The sequence below is a fragment of the Chiloscyllium plagiosum genome, chromosome 1, assembly GCF_004010195.1.
Source record: "Chiloscyllium plagiosum isolate BGI_BamShark_2017 chromosome 1, ASM401019v2, whole genome shotgun sequence".
Lineage (NCBI taxonomy): Eukaryota > Metazoa > Chordata > Chondrichthyes > Orectolobiformes > Hemiscylliidae > Chiloscyllium > Chiloscyllium plagiosum.
In genome coordinates this window covers 16,130,123-16,157,436 of record NC_057710.1, presented here as the reverse complement: position 1 = coordinate 16,157,436, position 27,314 = coordinate 16,130,123, and the positions used below count along the sequence as shown (strand labels likewise).

The 27,314-nt window shown below is 43.8% G+C and overlaps 1 long non-coding RNA gene across 1 annotated transcript in view; it reads right to left on the bottom strand.

The window, feature by feature from the left end:
• The window catches only part of LOC122555239, a 45,960-nt gene extending 24,561 nt beyond the window's left edge, over positions 1-21,399 (bottom strand). Inside the window, exon 1 of the long non-coding RNA XR_006313215.1 lies at positions 21,259-21,399. This is a non-coding gene — a long non-coding RNA (uncharacterized LOC122555239). The remainder of the gene's footprint in view (positions 1-21,258) is intronic.
• Positions 21,400-27,314: the final 5,915 nt, after the last annotated feature.

Here is a 27,314-nt window from a genome sequence, read left to right as displayed (position 1 = left end):
TTTTGATGTCAAGCTTCCCAATGAGAAGTAGCTTGTCCAAGGACAGCAATTGATGTTGATTAGATCTAATCAGTCAGTGATGGCCCTTCCTAATCCTATTTAAAGGAGAACAATTCACTGTATCATAACACAAATATCTAATTAGTGGGGGCAGGAAGGCTTGTAATGGGCAGGATCAAAAGGTGCACTTCTGAAATGGTGACTCTCTGCAGCTACACGTTTTCACCAGGTTGGGACTGTCATATTAAAAATGGCCTTGACTTGGCAGACCCCTCACCCGAATATTTTGGAGTAGATCATCTTCTTGAGGCTAGAGGATCTTCAAAGCACCGCTGCTAAGATTCCGATCTGGTCAAACCCCACTTTTGAGCTTTTGGGTATGATTGGTGCATGGATAAGAGTTGAAAATGTGTTACTGGAAAAGCGCAGCAGGTCAGACAGCATCCAAGGGCATGAGCCCTTCTTCAGGAAAGAGAGTTCCATGTTTGTCAGTTCTAGAAGTTTTCAAAAATTCTGTGATTGGGCTTTGTGTAAGTTGTTAGTCAGAACCTGAATGACTCCAGAAGTAAAGCACTGATTAAAAGTTTCGTTGAATCTCTAAAGTGTGAAAGCAGACTCTCCGAGGAACAACCCACCCAGACCGAACCCCCTACCCTATTCATGTAACCCTGCATTTCCCATGGCCAATTCACCTAACCTGCATACGGATTCATAGAGTCATAGGGATGTATAGCATGGAAACAGACCCTTCAGTCCAACTCGTCCATGCCGATTACATATCCTAAATGCATTTAGTCCCATTTGCCAGTATTTGGCCCATATCCCTCTCAACCCTTCCTATTCATATTCCCATCCAGATGCCTTTTAAATGTTGTAATTATACCAGTCTTTGGTATATATAAGTCTTTGTTTCCTTTAATTGAACAGTCACTTGCGATGTATTGTGGATTGTGCATTGACAAAGTGTTGACATGAGAACTTTGTAATGGTCCGTGTGACATAATTGCACTGAGGACAGCCTGGACACTATGCCATCGCTATAGCCATGATGTCGAGTGGCTCCAGAGTATGGGAACACTGTTTATTGTTGCTCTTAGCTAAGGGTTTGTACTTTGCAGATAACGTCCTGTTTTATTTACAAAACCAGCAGGACGGGGCTGACAAAAGGAGAAGCCTTTGGTTGCTATTCAAAGGGTTTAGAGAGGGATTTACTGGATTCTCCGTAACTGATAGCTTGGATTAAAAGAAGCAAGACGTTCAGCCAGCACAAAAGACCCTTAGAGCTCAGATTCCTTTAGCTTAATGCTTGTTGGTTACATCCTCCCAATAGGCAAGAAGCTGAGTTGCCTGAATCTGATTCACTTTCACATTATAATTTGTGTCATAGAAACAGGAGGAGCCATTCTTCCCACTCTGAGGTTTTGCTGGCCATGTCAGTTCTATTTTATTCATCTCAATTCCTAATCCTCTTGTCCAGACCCTTCATATTTTCTTCCCTTCCTCACATCAGATACCATTCCCTTCCAGAGTGTTGTTGACCTGTACTGTGGTCCATGATTATACTTGGCAAAATACTGCAGTGATTTGCCACTTTGTTTTCAGTGTTGCCCACCTGAAGATCCTCATACTGCCCAATATCAGTTTTGCTGCAAGGGTTTGCAAGTTCATACTCTACTAGTTGGGTCACTTTATAAATGCACTCTCCTTTGATCATTAATTCCTGGAGTGGGACTTGAACTCAAAATGTCTGGTTCAGAGGAAAAGACACTGTCCACTGTGTCACAAAACTTCCCCTTCATATCACAATGACCTAGGATTCTTAGAGTCATAGAGATGTGGTCTTCTCTACATTGGGGTGTCTGAGGGTAAACTGAGGGAACGGTTCACCGAGTATCTCAGCCAGGCCCACAGGGGCAAACCGGACCTCCCAGTCACCGCCCATTTCAATTCCTCCAACCACTCCCTTTCCAACATGACCATCATTGGCCTCCTCCATTGCCAAAATGAACCACAGTGCAAATTGGAGGAGCAACACCTCATCTCCCGCCTGAGCATCCTACATCCTGGAGGGCTTAACATTGAGTTCTCCAATTTCAATCTCCCCATCCCCTGACTCCTTTCCCAGTCCGTCCTCATCCCCTCCACTGCTCCCTGCCACCAACTGGATTTATTGTTTCCATTGACCAACCAGGTCACACCCTCTGCGTGTCTTCACCTAGCCCCACTTCACCACCCTGCCCTCGCCACCCCCTTTTTCTGCAGCTCCTCCCAAACTTACCTCCAGTCCTGAAGAAGGGTTACACCTGAAACATCAGCTTCTCCACCTCCTGATATTGCCTGGCTTGCTGTGGTCTTCCAGCCTCCTGCCTGTGTATTTAGAATTCCAGCATCTGTAGTTTTTTTGTCTCCACCACTTGCTTTGACAGCTCATTCCAAACATGCACCACCCTCTGCATGAAAAAGTTGCCTTTAAGTTCCCTTTTAAATCTTTCACCTCTCGCCTTCTAGTTTTGGACTCTCCGACTCTGGGAAAAATATCTTGTCTATTTACCCTATCCATGCCCCTCATGATTTTATAAACCTCTATGAGGTCACCCCTCAGCCTTTGATTCTCCAGGGAAAATAACCCCAATTTCTCTTTTGAATCCTCCCACTTCCTCCAGCACATCTCATCCACTTCCCGCACTTCTGCCCTTGAACCACACCCTCCAACTGCAACAAGGACAGAACCCCCAGGTCCTCACCTTCCACCCCACTGATTTCCGGATACATCACATTATCTTCCGCCATTTCCACCACCTACAAATGGACCCCACCACCAGACATGTATTTCCCTCCCCTCCCCTATCTGCTTTCCATAAAGACCATTACCTCCTCGATTCTCTTGTCAGGTCCACGCTACCCACCACCCACCCACCATCATCCCCGGCACCTTCTCCTGCCACTGCAGGAATTGCCAAATTGTCCACACCTCCCCAATCACCTCTGTCCAAGGAGCCTTTCACATCCATAAGAGTTTCACCCACACTTCCACATTTACTGTATCCATGGCTCTCGATGCGGTCTTCTCAACATTGGGTAGACTGGACGCCTACTTGCAGAGCGCTTCAGACAACATCTCCAGGACACCTGCACCAACCAACTCCACCGTCCAGTGGCCTAACACTTCAATTCCCCCTCCCACTCCGCCAAGGATACACTGATCCTGGCCTCCTCCATCGCCATACCCTCACCACCCGATGCCTGGAGGAAGAATGCCTTATCTTCTGCCTTGGGACCCTGAAACCACATGGGATCAATGTGGATTTCACCAGTTGCCTCATTTCCTGTCCCCTCACCTTATTCCCAATTCCAACCTTCCAATTCAGCTCTGCCCTCATGAACTATTCTACTTGTCAATCTTCTTTCCCACCTATCCGTTCCACCCTCCTCTCTGACCTATCGCCATTACTCCCACCTCTATCCACCTATCACACTTTCATTACCTTCCCCCCCCCAGCCCCATCCCCCTCCCATTTGTCTCTCTACTCCTGAGGCTCCCAGCCTCATTCCTGATGAAGGGCGTTTGCCCGAAACATTAATTCTCCTGCTCCTCAGATCCTACCTGACCTGCTGTGCTTTTCCAGCACCACACTCTCGACTTTGATCTCCAGCATCTGGAGTCCTCACTTTCTCCTGGAAAACAGCCCAGCCTGCTCAGCCTCTCCCTATAGCTCAAACCCTCCAACATCCTCATAAAACGTTTCTGCGGCCTTTCCTATAGCAGGGAGACAGAGGAATTGACCTACAGAGCATGGTCTTTTGGTTTAACTGGTCCATGATGGGAGTTCTGCTCCTCACAATGCTCCTTCTGCCCAATTTCATTTCCCCCTCTCAGCATATCCATCTATTCTTCTCTTCCTCGCATTACTTACTCAATATCTCCAAAATGCATCTATAATTTTCTTACCCTCCTTCAGTAAGAACCTGAGTGTGACTCCCTTGCTTATTTATGCTGGCTCTGACGTTCTGGGGTAGAGCTGTTAGTGTAAGGGAGCATTTACAACACTGTAGAGGACAGAGTTTGCAGAAGGGCTGAAATTCAACAGAGGTTCCATATTGTTCTGTACAGTTGTGGGAGTTGCAGGGTGGAGAAGGTAAAGGAAGAGGGGGGAAATGTACATGGACTACTTCTACCTGTCTCTCCTGCTTGTTACCTCATCAGAGAAGAATACTAAATTTGTCAAGCATGGCTTGATGAAAGGGAAATCGAAATTATTAGATAAATGTATTAGAATTCTTTGAGGCGGTAACAAGGATAGATGAAGGTGTACCAAAAGGCATTTAATAAGGTACTGCATTTAAGGCAACTTAGTAAGATAAGAGCCCATGGCATCAGAAGTGAATCATTTAATGGATGCAGGAGGAGCTAACTAATAGAAGATATAGAATTGGGATAAAGGGAGAAGTTGCATGATACCAGGTTACAGTCCAACAGGTTTATTTGAAATCACAAGCTTTTGGAGCGCTGCCCCTTTCATCAGGTGAAGCTTGTGATTTCAAATAAACCTGTTGGAATATAACTTGGTTGTGTGACTTCTGACTTTGACCACGCAGTCCAACACTGGCACCTCCACATCATGGTATTTTCAGGTTGGCAACGAGGGGAGTGCCAAAGGGATCACTGCTGCGGTCACAATTATTTACAATGTATATCGCTATGACTTGGATGAGGAAAATGAATGTTCCATAGCCAAGTTTGCACATGAGACAAAACTAGGTGGGAAGGCAAGCGATGACGATGTCACAAAATGTCTACAGAGTGCTTAGTACTGCTGTTTCACAGCGCTGGGGACCTGGGTTCAATTCCAGCCTCGGGTCTGTGGGGTTTGCACATTCTCCCTGTGTCTGCGTGGGTTTCCTTCTACAGTTCACAGATGTGCAGGTCAGGTGGATTGGCCATGCTAAATTGCCCAGGGATATATAGGTCAGGTGGATTAGCCATGGGAAATGCAAAATTACAGGGATTAGATTCCCTACAGTGTGGAAAGGGGCCCTTTAGCCCAACAAGTCCACACTGATCTTCCAAAGAGTAACCCACCCAGACCCATTTCACTCTGAATGATGCACCTAACATCTAACCCTGCACATTTTAGGAGGAAACCCACAGAGACACAGGGAGAAAGTGCGAACTGCACACAGACAGGCACTCCAGGTAGGAATTGAACTCAAGTCCCTGGTACTTTGAGGCAGCAGTGCTAACCACTGTGCTACTCATAGGGTAGATATGTAAATCTGGATGGGATTCTCTTTGGAGAGACAGTGTGGACTTGTTGGGCCAAATGGCCTGTTTCCACACAATGGGGATTCTATGATTGTACAGTACCACAGATGAGAAAGAGAGCTGCAAAACAATCCTTAAAGCTGTCTTATAGTCTATTAAATAACTTAAAGTTACGATCCTTCTTCCCAGCCACTCCCCCCCCCCCCACCATCTCACCAGCACTGTGCCAATCCCATAGCCGAAATAAATGCCCTTTATTTTATTGCCTCAGCTTCGGGAAAGCACTGCATTGTTTGGGAGCACTGGGGTCATACATATGCTAATGCCATCCATTCTGTTTCTAATGAAGCTCTGTCATCCTTTAAAAAAAGAGGCCCCTCATGTCATTTGCAATTTGTCCCAGCTTCTTTGTGCAGAAGCAAAAGATGATAATGCATATACTGCGATGCGTTCATCAGCCAGTGATCAAGACTATCCCTGCTCTCTCACCGATTGCCATTCGAGTAAAGGGGCTGACAAACTGGCTGGTGATAATCTGTTTTCACTGAACGCTTCACTGCATTACACTTCCCAGCAAATTCCAGACTCATGAAGCCTTCGCATCGAATTTCACTTGGTGTGCGTACAGCGCCTCTCATATTACAACCCACTTTTTGAGGGGGACACAAACCATTTTGCACAAACCTGACTCCATGTAACTGTGAATTTCTTCATGCCAGCTCCGTTTATGATATTGAATAAACCAAATAGGAGCAGATATGGGCTATTCGCACTCTTGAGCCTGCTACACCATTCAATAACATCAGGTTGGGATTGCTGGTGTTTCAAATTCCACATTCCCATCAACCCCCTGTAACCCTGCTAACCCCACTTTCACTGCCTAAGAATCTATCCTTCCCTGTCTTAAAAATATTCAATTACGCCATCTCCACTGCGTTCTGAAACAGCAAATTCTAAAGCTATGTAACCCTCTGAGTGAGAAAAGGAATTCTCCTCATTTCTGTCCCATAAGAATGACCCCTCATTTTAAAGCAGTGACCCCTAGCTGGAGCTCTGAGTTCTGAAGAAGCTTAAAAACTGCTTAAATCTGCTTTCTCTCTGCAGATGCTGCCAGCCTTGCTGAATTTTCCCAGTAGTTTCTGTTTTTGCACCTACCCTCTGTTTTCTGTCTTTTAGCTAACTGCTAATCCATGCTGCCAAGGTCCCATCAATCCCAAACATTTCTAATTTACTAACCAAGCTGCCAAATGTCAGCATATCAAGTGTTTTCTGAAAGTCCAAATATACAATATCCACAGCACTACCCTCATCCACTGCCTGTGTCACCTCATCAAAAAACTCCATTAAATTTGTCAGATGTGACTTGTCCCAGACAAGGTCATGCCAACTGCCTAGTATTAACTTATTTTCTCTAACTGTATATTTACCTTACCTTGAATGATGACCTCTACCACTTTTCCCACTTTTGATATAGTTTTCTGAATTCTACCTTTCCCCTTTCTGAAACAACAGTGTCACATTTGCAATTGTCCTGGGACTAATCGTTTGTCTGTCATTCCATCTATCTATTATCGCAAAGTGTAAAATGTCTTGTGTCAAGAACCTTTTCATATTTGACTAAGTTTAATTTGTAATAAACTGGCTTGTCTTTGATGGAAGAAACCTGGCTGATTTGTTTCTAATGATAGATATAGGCTTGGGGCTAAAGGGATCATGGGATATGGGAGGAGGGCAGGGTAAGGTTAACAAGCTCAATGACCAGCCATGATCACATTGGATGGCACAGCAAATTCAAGGGGTCACATGACCTAAGTCTGGCCCCATTTTCTACATGCATGAAATATAGAATTCTTACAAAGTGGAAGCAGGCCATTCTGCCCACTTCTAAAGAGTATCCCACTCACCTACCCTATATTTCCCCATGACTAATCCATCCTGCACCTCCCTGGACACTATAGCATAGATTATCATGGCCAATCTACCTAACCAACACACCTTCAGACTGTGGGAGGAGGCCAGAACATGCAGAGGCAACACACACTGATATGGAGAGAACATGCAATCTCCACACATTTGCCAGAAGCTGGAATCAAACCCAGGTCCCTGGTGCTGTGAGGCAGCAAAGCTAACCACTGAGTCACTGTGCTGCTCCACAGTTGGCCACATCACAACTCTGGTTAAATGTAACATTTTTTATAACTAGAGAAGGAGTGAGTCTAAAAGGAAACCAGTGCACTCCTCCAACCTGTCATAGCAGTCTATTTAATAGGAACAGCACAACGTCACTCATTCGGGAGCAGCTAAAGATATATGGGCTGTTTCATACAGAAGGACACTGTCACTTCCCTCTCTTATTTACTTCAGAAGACAAATCAAACAAGAATCCCTGTTGAACTTTTATTTCATGAAGAAGGGTCACCAAAGTAAGGAAAAGATTCTCATTTAAAAAGGAGAATACTCCCTAACAAAGTCTTTGAAAGCTGCTGTCAAAATTCATTTAGGACTATACTGGTAGTTCTCCCATAATGCCATAGTTGCGTTTCAGTGAAACCTTGCTTAGTAGAAAATCACTTCATAGAAATAATGGGGGCTGTGGGAAAAGTGGGGTTAGGGGCAGACCAGCAACAAAATCACTCACGATCGCTCAAAAGTCACCCAAAAGCCTAATACAATTTATAGCACAGCCTGAATGAAGATTGAAAACATAATTATTTCAAAAATGTAAGAAAGTTGCTCTCTGTGCAGCACCTCTCACAGAAAGCTGCTCTCCCAGCAGATGACATCAGCACACGCACAGAACGAAGCACGCAAAGCCATCCGCACTGGAATCACACTATTGTGGACAGAGGTAAGCGTTCTAGAAAATACTGTTCCCTAATTCTTCAGCGACATTGTATGAAATCGCACTGCTGAAACACACTTTATCCCAAAATTACCTGTAATCACTACCTATGAGTATGCTCAACCATTTTTGACAAAAACCACTGAATACACCTCAGGTGAGGGAAGAGTTTCAGAAGAAGACTCCTTCATGGTAGCCTCAGCTGGTGTGGGAATTGAACCCATACTGTTGGCATCACTCTACATTGCAAACTAGCCATTCAGTCAACTGAGCATTTAGACTATATTTAATTACCGTTAGGGAAGGAAAAGGTTCTGTAGGTCTTGTTATCACACAACTGATTAAGTAGATAGAGGACTCAGGAATCAAGTCAAATGATCATATATATGCAAGAAGGTTGAGTCTTATCACCATAAACTGTGAAACCAACTCTGGTGGGTAAAGACATTTCCCAGTTTGATGCAAAATGTTATAACGTTATATGTGTAATTCCCACATTTGCACTATTTTCCCACATTTTATTTACTCTTGAGATGTGGATGTCACTAGCTCGGCCAGTATTTATTACCCATTCCTAATTTCCCAGAGACCAGTTGAGAGTCAAACACATTGCTGTGGGTCAGGAGTCATATGTAGGCCAGAACAGGTAAGGATGGCAGATTTCCTTGCCAAATGGGGGACTGATTAACCAGGCAGGTCTTTCACAATAATTGACAGTGAATTTATGGTCATCATTACACTCTTAATTCCAGATCTTTATTGAATTCAAACTCTACCATCTGCCATGGCAGGATTTGAAACCAGGTCCCAGGAACATTAACAATGTTTCTGGATTAATAGTCTAGCAATAATAGCACTCAGCCATTACCTCCCCCATTGTCTGTATTTCACCAAGGCCAATGCTATCACACTCATAATGTCTGTGATTCCTATTTGCTTTTACTTTTAAATTAAACCCTTAAATAACTGAAACTGATTCAACCTTTCCAGTATCAATTAGGACAAACAAGGTAAAAGTTGGCATAGTCGTACTGGACAATGGGACTGCTCTCTCATGAGTTTAACCTGAGGATAATCACATCTCAGGCAAGAAGGAGAGGAGGGGTTGAGAAAGAGAATCCTTCATGGTAACCACATCAGTGTGGGATTGAATCCATGCCATTGCTATCGATCTGTCCAGCCAACTGAGCGTATTCTGACATATTGGTCCAGTCTACATGTCTCTCATAACTGTTCTCTGGATAACTAAGGATGGACAACATATGTTGACTTAGCCAGCAATGTCCACAAAGCATGAATGAATTTTAAAAATCCTTGAATCTGTTGTGATAAAATTGTTCTTCTTCTCTCAAGATTTTATTGTGAGTCTGCCTGGTTTCTGCTCATGCACTATTTGAATAGTTTAGTTCAAAGTCAGATCTTCTTTGGACTGTAATACATCTGACAAAGACTCATTAATTCCAACAGCAAATCTGCTCTTAGAAATTCTGCCTTCTAAACTCCACCAACACAGTTTTCTACTAATCTGTACAACTCAGTAATGAAATGATACATGGATTTTCCGAGATGCTGAACTCTCCTGTTAAATCGTTCCCTTTCAAGAATTTTGTTTGTTGTTGATTAAAGTAGTTACCAAACATTGTTGGACTGCTTGCACGTTATGGTTCCTTTAATAGCTAAGGGAATTAGAATAATTATGATTGCTTGGGCATCTCTCATGAAAATTTCCTCACAGCCAACTTAGTCTCCTTTCTACTTAGTCTCATCTTTATAGAGTCTATTGACATCCTGGATGTTAAAGATATGGAGTAGGCCATTTGGAACTGAGATGATGAGAAATGTTTTCTCCTAGCAAATGGTGAGCCTGTGGATCTTTCTACCACAAAAAGCAATTGAGGCCATATTTTCAAGATGGAGTTGGATATGGCACTTGGGACTAAAGGGATTGAATGATCTGAGAAAAACACAGGAACAGTCTATTCAGTGGATGATTAACCATGATCATAGTGAGTGGTGGAGCAAGTATGAAGAGTGAATGGTCTACTCCTCCTCCAATTCTCTATGTTTCCATGAACTGAAAAGAACATTGAATTAAACAGTGGCTCCAACACTTTTACAGCAATGTGGTCCTCAGTGACTTATTTCACCTTCAACTTTCCCACATATTCTTGTGTTTAGCACAAAAAAGGACCATTCTAGCTGTTTCACTGACATATTTTTTACTCTCTGTCTTCCCTCAGCCTTGCCACAAAGCAGATCCCTATTCTCAATATTTCAGTCTACCCCATCTCCTCAGGGCAAGGAAGAGATGTGGTCCTGGGAAAGCATGCAAGGCAAGATAATGATCAAAGTCAGAATGCTCATGGGGATGAACACATAGTTAATTGGAGGGGGAAACTGAGTTATGTGAGCAAGCTGGAAATGTAGGTGGGACATTAACATGTCTGAGGTCAGAATGGAGCTGTTGAATAACCAATATAAATGTTGTAGATATGCTGGTGGTGGTTAACTCTGTTGCATTTCCCTTGCCTTTCCACATCCTTACTCCAAACGCCCAGACACTAGGCCTTGTGATCACATGGGCTGCTATCTCAAACAACCCATTGTCAGCCATTGACGGTCACCATTAGCAACTATTCATTCCCCCGTGATGTGGAGGTGCCGGTGTTGGACTGGAGTAGACAAAGTCAGAAGTCACATGACACCTGGTTATAGTGCAACAGGTTTATTTGAAATCACAAGCTTTTGTAGCGCTGTTTCTTCGTCAAGTGAAGTCTGACTTCTCCTGACAAAGGAGTAACACTCCGAAAGCTTATGATTTCAAATAAACTGTTGGACTATAACCTGGTGTCATGTGACTTCTGAATTGATTCCCCGAGGCTGACCTTTACCCATTCCTTTGCCCAATTTGTTTTTCTCTCTCTCTGGGCTCTATCTCCACCCATTGTTTACTCCTCCTCCCTCCCCCTTACTCTACCTTTAACATAAAGAACAACTTTTCCTTAGCTACAATCAGCTCTGAAGAAGGGTCACTGGATCCGAAACGCTCACTCTGCCTTCTCTCCACGGATGCTGCTCGAGCTGCTGAGCTTTTCCAGCAATTTCTGTTTTTGCTTCTGATTTCTAGCATCCACAGTCCTTTGTTTTTTTTTCTAACTGTATTGATACCTGGAACGAGTGGGTTGTTTTCCAAGGATTGATCGGTTTACTCTCAATGGAGTACAAAAGAGTGAGGGGTGATTTGATTGAATAATCATCAGGCTGAAGATGGAGAAGGTGTTTCTCCTTGTGGGTGAGATTAGAACAAGGAGACACTGCTTTAAAATGAATTGTTAGCTCAGATGTGAAGGGTTTTTTTTCTCTCAAGGATATTCTGACTTTGTAACTCTGCTTGAGAAGGTGGTGGAGGCGAGGGTTTTGGAGGCAGATCGCTATAAAGGGAATCAAAAGTAACCAGAGATGAACAAGAGTGTAGAACTCAGAATGCAAAGAGATCAGCTCTGATCTTATTGAGTGTTAGAACAGGCTGGAGGGGCTGGATGGCCTACTCTTGTTTCCAATTCCCATTGCTGTACATACAGCGACTCCACAGAAACATGAATTCAACAAGAAGAGGCAAAGTTGAGTTGTGGGGACGCGTAATCATGGCATAAAAGAACTAGGGTTTAAGAAAAAGAGAGAGGAAAATAGGCTTAAATTATATTGTTCTTCACATAGAATCATAGAGATGTACAGCATGGAAACAGTCCAACTTGTCCAGACTGACCAGATATCCTAAATTAAACTAGCCACAATTGCCAGCACTTGGTGCATACTCCTCTAAATCCTTCCTATTCATATACTCATCCAGATGCTTTTAAATGCTGTAATTGTACTACACTCCACCACACTTCCTCTGGCAGCTCATGCACCACCCTCTGAGTGAAAAAGTTGTCCCGTTTAAATCTTTCCCCTCCAACCCTAAACCTATACCCTCTAGTTCTGGACTGTGCCCCAAACTACATTTCAACAATAATTTATATAGTGCCTTTAATGTGGTAAATGTATGAAAGTAAATCATCAAAGCATTGTCAAACAAATTGTGACACTGAACCCCATTGAGAATATTACAATCAATGACCAAGAGCCTTGTTGATAATAGGTTTTATTGAGTGCCCAAAATGAGTGAGGGTTAAGGAGATGGAGAAGTCGAGTTATTCCATGGATAGTCAGGGCACCTCATGATTTTATAAACTTCTATAAGATTACCCATAAGCCTCCGACGTTCCAGGGAAAATAACCCCAGCCTGTTCAGCTTTTCCCTCAAAACCTCCAACCCTGGAGGTAATTTTTTTCTGAACCCTTTCAAGACTACACAGGAGAATAGATAATGTTGTTCCTTTGTTTAAGAAGAGCAACAGGGATAAGCCAGGAATTTTATCAGCTGGTGAACCTTACATCCGTTATAGGGAAATTGTTGGAGAAGATTCCTAGGGACACGATTTACTCACATTTGGAAAAAAATGAACTTATTGGGAAGGTCAGCGTGGTTTTGTGCAGGGAGGGGAGGTCTTGTCTCACAAACTTGAGTGAGGTTTTTGAGGAAGTGACAAAGATGATTGATGAAGATAGGGCAGTGGATGCTGTCTACTTGGACTTCACTGAAGCATTTGACAAAGTCCCTCATGATAGGTTGGTCTAGAAGATTAAGTCATATGGGATCCACAGTGCATTGGCAAATTGGATACAAAATTAACTTGTTCGTAGAACACAGAGGGTAGAGGTGGAGAGGTGCTTTTTTGATTGCAGATCTGTGACCAATGGTGTTCCACAAGGATCAGTCCTGGAATGTCTGTTGTTTATATTATATATGTGATTTGGATGAAAACATAGGTGGTCTGATGAGTAAGTTTGCAGATGATATGAAAATTAGTGGAATTGTGGAGAGCAAGGAAGGTTGTCAAAGAATGCAGCAGGATATGTATCAGTTGGAAAGTTAGGTGGGGAAATGGCAGATGGGGTTTAATCTGAACAAGTGTGAGGTGATGCACTTTGGGAGGTTAAATGCAACAGGAAAATATACAGTAAATGGCTGGACCTATAGGAGCATCGATATACAGAGGGATCTTAGAGTGCAACTCCATAGGTTTTTGACAATGGCAGCACAACTGGATAATGTGGTGCTGGAAAAGCACACCAGGTCAGGCAGCATCCGAGGAGCAGGAGAATCAATATTTCAGACATTAGCCCTTCCTGATGAAGGGCTTATGCCCGAAGCGTTGATTCGCCTGGTCCTCAGATGCTGCCTGACCTGCTGTGCTTTTCTAGCACCACACTCTTGACTCTTAACTCTAGCATCTGCAGTCCTCACTTTCTCCGAACACAACTGGATAATATGGTAAAGATCACGCTTGCCTTCATTGGACAGATCGTTGAGTATAAAAGTTGGTAAATCATTTGCAACTGTAGAAAACAAGCTCGGCCACATTTGGAGCATTGTGCGCAGTTTTGTATGCCACACCATAGGAAGGATGTGGAGGCTTTGAAGAGGGTATACTTCCTCCATGATAATATGCAATATGTGTGCCCCACAAGGCTATGTACTCAGCCCCTTACTATACCCCTCATACACTCCTGACTGTGTGGCCAAATTCAGTTCTAACTCCATTTACAAATTTGCTGATAACACCACAGCTGGATCTCAAACAATAATGAGCCAGTGTACAGGAAAGAGGTGGACAGCTCAGTGGTATGGTGTAAAGACAACAATCTCTCCCTCAATAGCAGAAAAATGAAGGAGTTGTTCATCAACCTCAGGAAGTAGAGTGGAGGATACGCCCCTGTCTGTGTCAATGGTGCTGAGGGGGAGATGATTGACAGTTTCAGGTTCCCGAAAGTAAATATCACCGACAGTCTGCCTGGTCCATTCATGTTGATGTTACAGTCAGAAAAGCACAGCAGTGCCTGTACTCCCTCAGGAGGCTAAGGAAATTCCGCATGTCCACAATGACTCTGACCAATTTTTATACATGCACCATAGAAAGCATCCTATCGGATACATCACATTTGGGTATGGCAACAGCTCTGTCCAAGGCTGAAAGAAATTATTGAGAGAGAATGCAGCCCAGTCCATCACATACACCAGCCTTCCTTCCATTAACTCTGTCTACACTTCCCGCTACCTTGGGAAAGCAACAAACATAATCAAAGACCCCTCCCACCCGGTTATAATCTCTTCCAACCTCTTCCATCAGGCAGAAGGTACAAAAGTTTGAAAAAACATACCAAATGACTTAAGAACAGCTTCTTCCCTGCTGTTATCAGACTTATGAACAGACCTCTTATTATATTCAAGTTGGTCTTTCTCTGACCTTCTCAGTAGTTGTAACACTATATTCTACAGACTATTCTAATTATCCCGACGTACTTACATAAGGTATGATTGGTCAGCATATCAGGCAAAACAACACTATTCACTGTATCTCGTTACATGTGACAATAATAAATCAAAAACTCAGAAGAGGTTGACCAGGATGTTGGCTGGGTTGGAGTAAATTGGCTGTAAGGAAAGGTTGGACAAAGTTGGATAGTTTTTGCTGGAACATTGAAGGCTGAGGGGTGACCTGATAGAAGTGTACAAAATTGTGAGGGGTCTGAAAAAGGGTGGATAGTCAGAGTCTTTCTTCCCCGCCTGGACATGTCAAATATTAAGGCTGAAGATGAGAGGGGGAAGTTTTAAAGGAGATGTGCAAAGCATGTGGTAGGTGCTTAAACCATTATGCCAGGGGAGGTGGTAGAAGCTGATAGTATAGCATTTAGTACAGACACATGAAGAGGCAGGGAATAGAGGAATACAGACAATGTACAGGCACATGGGATTAGTTTAGAACAGCATTGTGGTTGGCACAGACATATGGGCAGAAGGGGCTGTTCCTGTGCTGTACTGCTCTATGAAACAGACATATATCATCAATCAAATGGAAAATGAGCAGGTAATGTGCGCAGTATGGGTCAAGGCTATGGGCTAATTGCTGGAAAGTAGCATTAGGGCAGATAAATCAGCACAGATGCAATGGGCTGAAAGGTCTCTCCTCTGCTGTGACCCCTTAGTTAAGACAGGAAGGAGACATAGTAAAAGCAGTTCAGAGAAGGTTTACCAGAATAATACATGCACAAGGCAGGTCATCTGCTGAGGACAGATTGAACAGGCTAGAATTGCATCTGTTGGAGTGAAGAGAAAGAAGTGACTTAATTGAAACACAAAAGATCCCAGGCCATTCCAGACAGAAGAGTTTGGAAATGGGGGTCACCGTTTAAAAATAAAGGTCACCCATTTAAAACGGACATTAGATTACGTTCCCTAAAGTACAGAAACAGGCCCTTCAGCCCAACAAGTCCACACCAACCCTCTGAAGAGAACCCACCCAGACCTATTCCCCAACATCTTATCCCTCATTAATGCACCTAACACTATCGGCAATTTAGCATGGCCAATTCACCTGACGTGCACATCTTTGGACTGTGGGAGGAAACCAGAGCATCCAGAGGAAACCCACACAGTCACGGGGAGAATGTGCAAACTCCATACAAGCAGTCGCCCGAGGCCGAAATTGAACCAGCTCCCTATTGCTGTGAGGCAGCATGCTAACCACTGAACCATCACACCACTCCAGATGAAGTGTAATATTTCCTCACAAAGGTTCCTGAATCTTTGATTAAAAACTGAAAGAACTGTGTACATTGTAAATCAGCAATAAGAACAGAAGTTGCTGGGAAACCTCAGCAACTGTGGCAGCATTTGTGCAGAGAAATCAAAGGACTGTGCAGTTCTGAGGAAGGGTCGAAGGACCTGAAACGTTAACTTTGATTTCTCTGCACAGATGTTGCCAGACCTACTGAGCTTTTCCAGTAACTCCTGAATCTTTGAGATTAGGCAAGCAGAATTTTAAATACTTTAAGGGAGAAAAGTGGACAGATTCTTGGTAATGAAAGGAAGGGAAAACTTACAGGTGTCGGCAGGAATTTGGATTTGAGATTATAATCTGATTAGGCATCAGTTTATTAAATGGCAGAGTCATTTAACTGGGGAGGTAATGGTCATGTGATCTTCTCAAAAGACTAGAAAGTGGGTGAACTTCTGGGCCCTTACATTCACCATGGCAAAGGGTGGAACTTGAATTCAATTTTTAAAACATATCTGGAATTAAACATCAACTGATGACCATGAAATTGTGAATAGTTGTTAAAAGCCCATCTAGTTTACTCATGCCCTTCAGGATCTGACCTGCATTTGATTCCAGACACACATACAAGTCCAAGAGAAAGTGAGGACTGCAGATGCTGGAGATCAGAGTCAAGAGTGTGGTGCTGGAAAAGCACAGCAGGTCAGGCAGCATCAGAGGAGCAGGAGAATTGACATTTCGGGCATAAGCTGTTCATCAGGAATGAGGCTTGTGGGCTGTGGAGCTGAGAGATAAATAGGGGGGAGGTAGTGGGGTTAGGGGGAAGGTAGCTGACAAAGCAATAGGCAGATGAAGGTAGAGGAGAAAGTGATAGGTCAGAGGGGACTGTGAAGTGGCTAGATGGAAAAGGTGTTGGACAGGTCAGGAGGGCAGTGCCAAGCTGGAGGTTTGGGACTGGGTTAATGAAGGGGAAGGGGAAATGAGGAAGCTGTTGAAATCCACATTTATTCCATGTGGTTGGAGGATCCCAAGGAATGTTCTTCCTCCAGGCGTCGGGAGGTAACAGTTTGGCCTTGGAGGAGGCCCAGGACCTGCAAATCCTTGATGGAGTGGGAGGGGGAAGTTGAAGTGTTCAGCCACAGGGCGGTGAGGTTGGTGGGTGCGGGTGTCCCAGAGATATTCTCTAAAATGATCCATAAGAAGGCATCCTGTGTCCCCAATGTAGGGGAGACCACACTGGGTGAAACGGATGCAGTAGATGACGCTGGTGGAGGTACAGGTAAATTTCTGTTGGATGTGGAAGGATCCTTTGGGGCCTTGGACGGAGGTGAGGGGAGTGGTGTGGGTGCAGGTTTTGCAATTCTTGCAGTGACAGGGGAAGGTGTCAGGAGTTGCGTGTGGGCTGGTGGGGAACGTGGACTTGACAAGGGAATTGCAGAGGGAATGGTCTCTCTGGAACACTGATAGAAGTGGGGCGTGAAATATATCTCTGGTGGTGGGGTCCATTTGGTGACGGAAGTGGTGGAGGATGATGTGATGTATGCGGATGTTGGTAGGGTGGAAGATGAGGACCGGGGGTTCTGTCCTTGTTGCGATGGGAGGTGTGGGGTTCAAGGGCAGTGGTCTGGGAAGTTGAGGAGATGTGCTGGAGGGCATCGTTGACCACATGGGAAGGAAAATTGTGATCTTGGAAGAAGAAGGAAATCTGGGATTTTCTAAGTTGGAATTGGTTGTCCTGGGAACAGATGGGGGCGGAGGCAGAGGAATTGGGAAAAAGGGATGGTGTTTTTACAGGAGGTGGCTGTGGGAGTCACTGGGCTTGTAGTAGATATCCGTGATTTCTTGGTCACCGGAGATGGTGATGGAGAGGTCCAGGAAGGGGAGGGAGGTGTCTAAGATGGTCCAGGTGAACTTTAGGTTGGGGTGGAAAGTGTTGGTAAAGTTGATGAACTGCTCAACCTCCTTGTGGGAGCACGAGGTAGCGCTGATAAAGTCATCGATATAGCAGAGGAACAGGTGGAGGGTGCTGCCGATGTAACTGCGGAAAATGGTCTGTTCCACAAAGAGGCAGGCATAGCTGGGTCCCATGCGGATTCCCATGGCTATCCCTTTAGTTTGGTTTGGAGGAAGTGGGAGGAGAAGTTGTTGAGGGTGAGAGTTCAACCAGGCAGATGAGGGTGTTGGTGGAAGGCTACTGGTTGGGACAGTGTGAGAGAAAGAAATCGGGGCTTGGAGACCTTCGTTATGGCAGATGGATGCGTACAGGGACTGGATGTCAATGGTGAAGATAAAGGGGTATGGGGCCGGGGAAACAAAAATCTTGGAGGTGGTGAAGGCCATGGGTGGTGTCCCGAACGTAGGTGGGAAGTTCCTGGAAACTCATCCAAGTCCAACAAGCCTCTCAGTTGCAACACTCAAGGGCATCCAGGGATGGACAATAAATACTGGCTCAGCCTCACATCTCAGAAGTGAAGAAATAATTTTTTTTTAAAGTTTTGAGGAGCTGAATGGTTTCCTCCTGTTCCCTGATCATATATTCATACTTTGTGTCGGTCTGCTTTCCTATGAGGTCATGTGAAGGAATTCCAGAGCTTCCCTGAAGTCAATGAATAATTTCATATCTTCAATTTTAGTAAATAAGGGGTTCTTTAGCAGTAGCATACACAATGAAAGAGCAATTCCTCCAAGTCACATCACCAGATACAAAATAGTCTTATCCTTTGTTGGCTTCACAGTATATTGTTCTCGGTCACTGTCCCAGATACAATCAGAGTTCTTCCTCTGCCAATTTGATTTTCCCAATTGACATGAAAATTAAAGCTGCCCATGATTAATTAATGATCTCCCAGTCAAGATGCCCTTGGCAGAAACAGTCATAATGTGATTGAATTTTAGATTCAGTTTAATGGAGAGGGTAGTGCTAATTAAATCGGGCGCAGACTATTTTCTAAATAAGGAAAGACTTTGGAAATATGAAGCATAAAGGGACTTGAGAGGGACAAGTTCATCTGGCGATTAGGAAGGCAAATGCAATGTTAGCATTCATTTCAAGAGGGCTAGAATACAAAAGACATTTGGTTAGAAACACAAATAGGAAATGCTTGGAGAGATATGTGCCAGGAGCAGGCAGGTGGGACTAGTTCAGTTTGGGCTTCTGTTCAGCATGGACCTATGACTCTGTGATAGGGGCCGAGATGTACTGCTGAGGCTGTATAAGGCTCTGATCAGACTACGTTTGAAATAGTCTGAGCAGTTTTGGACCCTGTATCAAAGGAAACATGTGCTGGTGTTGGAGAGGGTCCTGAGGAGGTTTACAAGAAAGATCCCGAGGTGAAGGACTTGTCGTATGAGTGGTTGAGGACTCTGGGTCTGTACTCCATTGAGACTAGAAAGATGAAGGTGATCTGATTGAATACTGAGAGGCCTGGATAGAGTGGACATGGCGCTGGAGACATAGCCTCAGGGCAAAGGGATGTAATCTCTGAACTGAGATGAGGAGGAATTTCTTCAGCCGGACTGTGGCGACTCTATGGAACCAATTGCTGCAGACAGCTGTGGAGGCTAAGTCATCGAGCATATTTAAGACAGAAATCAATGGGTTCTTGATTAGTAAGTGGATCAAGGGTTATGTGGTGAAAGCAGGAGAATGGGATTGAGAGACAAGAAATGTTGTTAAACTTGAGTGGGTTCAGAAAAGATTTACAAGGATGTTGCCAGGGTTGAAGGATTTGAGTTATAGGGAGAGGCTGAACAGGCTGGGACTGTTTTCCCTGGAGCATTGGAGGCTGAGGGGTGAGCTTATAGAGGTTTACAAAACTATGAGGGGCAAGGATAGGATAAATAGACAAAGTCTTTTCCCTGGGGTGGGGGAGTCCAGAACTAGAGGGCATAGGTTTAGGGTGAGAGGGGAAAGATATAAAAGAGACCTAAGGGGCAAGTTTTTCATGCAGAGGGTGGTACGTATATGGAATGAGCTGCCAGAGGATGTGGTGGAGGCTGGTACAATTGCAACATTTAAAACATATCTGGATGTGTATATGAATTGGAAGGGTTTTGAGGGATATGGGCCGGGTGCTGGCAGGTGGGACTAGATTGGGTTGGGATATCTGGTCGGCATGGACAAGTTGGACCGAAGGGTCTGTTTCCGTGCTGTACATCTCTATGACCCTATCTATGACTCTAAGGTTGAATGGTGGAGCAGATGTGATTGGCCAAATAGCCTGATTCTGCTCCCATGATCTCATGGTGTAATGATTAAAAAGATCAAAGAATATGGTGAGAAGCTGGAGCAGGCTATTGAGTTGGATGATCAACCATGATCAGAATGAATGGTGGAGCAGGATCGAAGGGCCGAATGGCCTACTCCTATTCCTATTTTCTACATTTCGATATTTCAGATGTTTTCAAGTCATGAAAAGCAGTATCTACGTACCAATCATGCATTTCTTTCTGAAATAACGATGACTTGAGGTGTTGCTTAGTTTTAATCCTAGCGGCAATATCTTGGCTTGCCCAGTTACATAATTGGAATCGATGTACTTGCATTGAAAAAACGCTTCTCCCAAAGCCAACCGATATTTGTTACCGATAACAATCATAGTGGGTGGTCGGAAAACATATGACACATATTGTCTGTGTCTGCATAGGAAGGTGTATATTAAGTGCCATGTTATATAAACAGTCATCTGCACTGTCTGCCGAATGAGGCCATAGATTGCATATCAGTCAGTCGAAGTTCAGAACAAAGTGTTCAGGTGAATAATAAACAGCAACATCAAACTCAGAGACAAACCCACTTAAATCTTGTCTGCAGGAAGAAGTAATTACAGTATTATAATTTTCAACCTCAAAATTCGCATTTATAATTGACAGTTTGACAAGCAGCAGAACCAAAATCCCCTCAAATAATAATCATTAAATGACAAGTTATTATCCGAACACAAAATAAAAAGGACTTTCTCTACGTTCACGTATTTGCTTTATCTATTAGTTCCCAATATGTGTGTTACCTTATTGGGTGGAACAACAGAATGTGATAATACAAGAAAAGGAAAACTCTATTTTGTTTTAGCTTGTGGACTATGAAAAGTTGAAGAATGAAGTGGAGGATTCAGAATTCAAGCTCTGTTTAACTGATCTCCTGGACCATCCTCCTGCCTTGCACCCTTCAAAATTTGGCTGCCCTGGTCCAAAATCACATCATGACCCAATTGTCAATCATCCCTTAGTACTCACTGACCTCCACTGGCTCCCAATTCAACGACCCCTGACATTTAAAATTTTCGTCTGAGTCTTTCAAACTGCTCTATGGCCTCACCCCTCCCTAACTCTTATTATTCCACTGACCACTCTGTAATTCTGGTCCCTCCGGATTTCAATACCCCACAGTCTGAGGCTGTTCCTTCAGCTACCAAGGCCTTAAGCTCTGGAGCTCACTCCCTAAACCTCTCTGCACTTCTTTCTTTTATGTTGAAATGCTTCTTAAAACCTACCTTTTTGGGCAAGCATTTGGTCATCTGGTCCAAAGTCTCTTTATGTGGCTCTTTGCCAGATGTTCTTTGCTAACGATCTTGTTTCCCACATAAAAGGAGCTAAATAAAGCTAAGACGTTGCTGTACAGAAGCAACGGTCTGACTGACTATAAGGGCAGCTGTTAATCTACCCAGCTCTCTCCCATCGGTGCTATTTATGCTTTCATTTCGCAACCTGTTATGTACATACTGTGTACACAAAATATGAACAAGTCACAGAATTTAATTTTCAATGTTTCAACCGACAACACAATTCTTTCTTTTCATAATTTTGCCATCATCTCTGATTGATAGAAGCTCATTAACTTGTGACCAGAGGTAATTACCTCAGTAGCAATCACAAAGCTGTGAAGATCTCACTTCAGATTTACATCTGATTGACAGCAAGGCACCCAGTTGTTCAATCACCACTTGGCAACATCGACTCGTGATGTCAGCGGTGTCCTCACTCCCAGCATGCAGCTGCCCCAACAACTCCCAGAATTCCTTTACGACTGACAACAGAACTTGTAAATCATAGGGCTGCTCAGACATAGCGTGAATGCTCATTCCCTCCCCCACCCTTGCTGTCTCGGGAGTGTGACATTGGGGAATCAAGGGAAGGGGCAAGGAACTGAGCGTGAGGAATGTCGGATCAGCCACGATTCTGTTGAATGGTACTCAAACGAGAGCAGGACAAAGGCAATGTTTCGAAAACACCCTGAAGGCTTTCCTCAAGCAGCATAGACATAAAAGACCCTTGCTCAGAAGGAACTGATTTGAAGGAAGCTCCTATATGAAAGGACACAATTCTTTGAAACACCCATCAGCGGGAGGAAGTATGGATAAGAAACTGGAGAAAGGATGACAATGATCTCAAGGTCAAGGGATCAATTCCACTTCTTGGAAACAGTGGTCAAATGTGTGGTTGGAGATGTGGGTCCGAAATGGGCTTTTCACACACACAAGGACCCATAGGTTCTATGACTGGTGATATGGAATTTCCGAGGTGGATGATCAGACCCCCTTAGTGAGTGATTAACGATGACAACAAATGAAGAAAACTTTATGAAAGTTATGACTGTAAGCAATAAACAACCCAATTTTCTTCACAGGAGCATTAGCAAGCAAAGGTTGACACTGAGTCAAAAAAGGAAACAATAGATAGTTGACCAAGAGGCTGATACAAAGAGGTAGGTTTTAAGGAGCATATTGAAGGAGGAGAGAGTGGGAGGATTTAGGGAGGAAACGTAGGGTTATGGCACATAACAATGAAACAATTAAAATAATGGATGGACTGGAGGCCAGCATTGGTGAAATGCCAATACCCCAGAGGGCGATAGATCCCGAGGTAGTGGCATACACAATGATATACAGGAATTTGAAACCAAGGATGAGAATTTTGAAATGACGCTGTTGCCTAACTGGGAGCAAATAGTAGTCGATGAGTGCACCGGTGATCGGTGAGTGGGACTGTCAATGTAGGCCACATTCAGCAAAGCTCTGGTTGAACTCATGTGGACTGAATAAGACATGGATGAGGATTCCAGCAATAGATGAGCTGAGAGTACTGAGTACAGGAGTTGGGAGGTCATGCTGTGGCTGTACAGGACATTGGTTAGGCCACTGTTGGAATATTGCGTGCAATTCTGGTCTCCTTCCTATCGGAAAGATGTTGTGAAACCTGAAAGGGTTCAGAAAAGATTTACAAAGATGTTGCCAGGGTTGGAGGATTTGAGCTACAGGGAGACATTGAACAGGCTGGGGCTGTTTTCCCTGGAGTGTCGGAGGCTGAGGGGTGACCTTATAGAGGTTTATAAAATCATGACGGGCATGGATAGGATAAATAGACAAAGTCTTTTCCCTGGGGTTGGGGAGTCCAGAACTAGAGGGCATAGATTTAGGGTGAGAGGGGAAAGATATAAAAGAGACCTAAGGGGCAATTTTTTCACACAGAGGGTGATACGTGTATGGAATGAACTGCCCAGTGGAAGTGGTGGAGGCTGGTACAACTGCAACATTTAAAAGGCATTTGGATGGGTATATGAATAGGAAGAGTTTGGAGGGATATGTGCCGGGTGCTGATAGGTGGGACTAGATTGGGTTGGGATATCTGGTCAGCATGGACGGGTTGGACCAAAAGGTCTGTTTCTGCGCTATACATCTCTATGACGATCTGACTCTGAGGCTGGAGTTATGTTGGGTGACATTAACAGAGCTGCATATAGCTGTTCTTAGCGATGATCAGCAGGGACAAAGTAACAGCTGGCCGGTGTTAACACTCTGGTCAAAACACAGACAGTTGCCAGGCAGAGAGATGGAGTCAGTATGAAGCCGAAGAGCTTATGGTGGGAGTGATAGCGTTGACTTCAGTCTTACCAACATTTACTTGGAGGGAAGTTCTACTGAGCCAGCACTGTCCTTTGAACAGTCAGTCAATGTCGATTCAGTCACAGAGTCAGGAGAGGTGTTGATGGTAGGGTCGAGCTGGGTGTCATCAATGTACACATGGAAGCTGCTGCTGTTTTTTGGGATGGTGTCAAAAGGGGCAAAATGTAAATGAGAAGTATGAGGGGGCAAGGATCAACCATTGAGGCACCCCAGTGGTAATGGTGCAGCACTAGGAGAAAAAAAACCCATTGTAAGTGACTCCATGGCCATAATGAGATAGATATGATTGGAACCATGGGACAGTTGTGTCACCCAATGGGGGCAACACTCATTCTACATTTTCCTTCACAATCAGAGAAATGAGCAAAAATGCTTATGGAAAGCTATTTATGCACAGAGAGTAAGGCATGCTTGGAGCTGAAACTGGTGTTCAGTTGCTTCTAGAGGGCACGCAGGGTTGGCAGTGTTAGGGATTGGGATAAGTTAGAGTGAATGAGGGAAGGAGATGCTGTAGGCAATTTTGAGAGTGATACAGCACGAGCCTTGGACACAGAGATGGCGTGAGTGTGAGGAATTTACAATGACAAAGTGGGAAACAGCAATCTTCTTCTTCCTTCTGATGGCTCCTTGAACCTTGAGTAAAGTGGCAAGGTCTGGAGCTGTGACCTCTACTGCTGGTCCTGGGGAGGTGGAGGTCCTGCACGATGAAAAATCATCTCGACTCGAAACGTTGGCATTGCTTTCTCTCCATGGATGCTGCCTGATCCGCTCTGGTATCCTGCCCACACAGCAGGATCGACTTCCCTTTGTCTACCATATCCAGAGAAAATGCTAGCACCAGTGCAGGGCAGCTCCAGACTGACAGTACCTGGCCAGGTGCAACACAGACTTTTAAAGATAGCGCAAGATCAAGGGATGTGGGGTTTTTGGTGGATACCCGACGAGTGGAGAGTTGTTCCAGAAACCGCGGGTGGTAAAATGGGACAGAAACCGTGCGTGTGAAACCATAGTGGCATAGAAAGTAATTAATGAGGTGTGTTTAGGAAGATAAGATGAGAAAATGCCTTAGGTGCACAGTGACAATCCCTCTAAAATTCCCGACACAAATCTTAGCCAAATAAGACTAAGACTCAGTGTCGCGACACCTTTTCAGTATAACATGGAAAAAGAAATAAAGTTCAGAACTAAACATGTTACAGGAAGAAAGCACAACAGTAAGAACAGTTGCTGCTTTATCTTGTTGAGAGGACAAACCAGTGAAGACCCAAGAAGACTGATTGATGTTTTTCTATGTTATAAACAAATGCAGTTTTATATTTAAGAATTTTTTTTATCCAATGTGTGGCAAATAAAACAATAATTTGAGATATTGATGTTGTTTAATCTGAATTTATGTCTTATAATGATTTTTAAATGGTTACACCAGCTGGATTTCTATAATTTATGTTTATGTCAAAGAAAATTTAAGTAACAAACAGCAAAAATAAATGACCAATTAACTGTAGGACTGTACGTTTCCTCAAATTAAAGTTGAGATACTGAATGAATGCTCTTGATTTCAAACATACTTATTGAAGCTGAATATTTTTCTTAACTTACTCGTGGGACATGTGTGTTGCTGGCTGGGTCAGCATTTATTGCCTGTCCCAAGTTGCCCTTGTGAAGGTGGTGGTGAGCTGCTGTCTAATACATTGCAGTCCACACACTGTAGGTTGACCCACAATGACTTTAGGGAGGGAATTCCAAGATTTCAAGTCAGGATGGTGAGTGGCTTGGCAGGGAACAGTTGGTGATGTTCTCATATATCTGTTGCCCTTGTCCTTCGAGATGGAAGTAGTTGTGTGTTTGGAAGATGTGTCTAAGGGGTTTTGGTGAAATTCTGCAGTGCATTTTGTAGTTACTACTCGCTGCTGCTACTGAGCACCGGTGGTGGGGGCAATGGATGCATGTGGATGTAGTGCTAATCAAGCTTTTAGTAGTATATTGTGCAGAAGTAGTATGCAAAGGGAGTATAGCTAATCATTTGACTACCTTTATATTTCTTGGTCTTTTTCATACATGTCCATGACTAGGAAAAGGGACATTTTTAAAATTTAAATTTCATTAATTCTATCATGGGATATCAGCAGATAAGGCTGGATTTACTGCCTAGCCTTAAAAGAAGGTGATGGTGGTGAGTTATCTTCTTGAACTGGATGCATCACAGCCTGGTACTGCAACTGCTCTGCCCAGGAACATAAGAAACTACAGAGATTTGTAAACACAGCCCAGTCCATTACACAAGCCTACGTCCCATCCACTGACTCCATCTACAATTCTTAATGTCTTGGAAAGACAGCCAACATCATCACAGACCCCTCCCATCCCAGTTAAAATCTCTTCCAACCTCTTCCGTCTGGCAGAACATACAGAAGCTTAAACACACGGATGAACAGGTTCAAGAACAGCTCCTTCCCCTCTGTTATTAGACTTCCCTCAAATCTTAAATTTAATGTTGATCTCACTCTTTGTGCTCCTTCTCTGCGGCTGTAACACTGTATTCCTCGCTCTGTTTTATTACTCGGATGCCCTTTGAATGGTATGATATGTCAGTACTGCACGCAAAACAAAACATTTCACTGTACCTGGGAACATGTGACAATAATAAATCAAATCAAATCAAAGCCGATGTTTAAAATGCACATGACCACAGTACTGTTATGAAAAGAGTTCCAGAATATTTGACTCAGTAATGTTAATTTTGGGCTTGGCCACTCAGTGGAGCACTGAGCAAGGGGTTTGAATGTGGAGGTGAGAAATGCTGACCGCAGTCGAAGGCACCCATATTACGTGCATTATTAAGCTCAGCTTGGAAAGGCCTCGTATAAACATACTAGTCCAGGAGTAGAATTTTACCAAGGCACACCTCCCCACTGCTACAGGATTTGAGAAGAGGGTGGCATAAATCTGTGGGCAGCTTTCATATTTGCCATCGCCAGAACATGCATCGATATTTTGAGGCAGCAGGTAACGCCGAAGGCAGCTTGACCACCTTCGCCTCAGTTCTGAACCTTAGTTGGTCAATTGATGGTTACTTGAGGGCCACTCTCTGTCTTTGTTACAATAATTTAACCAGCAGGAGGAAGATTCCCAACAGAGTTTCCTCCTCATATCTCAGATAAGGGCCAGCACGTGGTTCTACCCAACCTCTTGAATCAGTAGCTACTATGTTGACTGGGTCATGTGGGTTGAATAGATGATAGATTCCACCCCATCCCCAAAGGACTGGCATCCAGCCAGATGGCAGGATACCACCAGGACAGCTACATCTGCCACACACCGATGTTTGGAAGGGAGACCTGAAGTTGACCAGGATCATGGTAGAACATGGGTGAGATGCTAATGGAACAGATTAGCAGTGTCATAGAGTCATAGTGTCATAGAGTCATAGAGCCATAGAGTCATAGAGCCATAGAGTCATAGTGTCATACAGTCATAGTGTCATACAGTCATAGAATCATAGTATCATAGTGTCATAGAGTTTAGTGTCATAGAATAATAGTATCATAGTGTCATTGAGTCATAGTGTCATAGGGTCATAGTGTCATAGATTCATAGAATCATAGTGTGATAGTTCATGGTGTCATAGAGTCATAGTGTCATAGAGT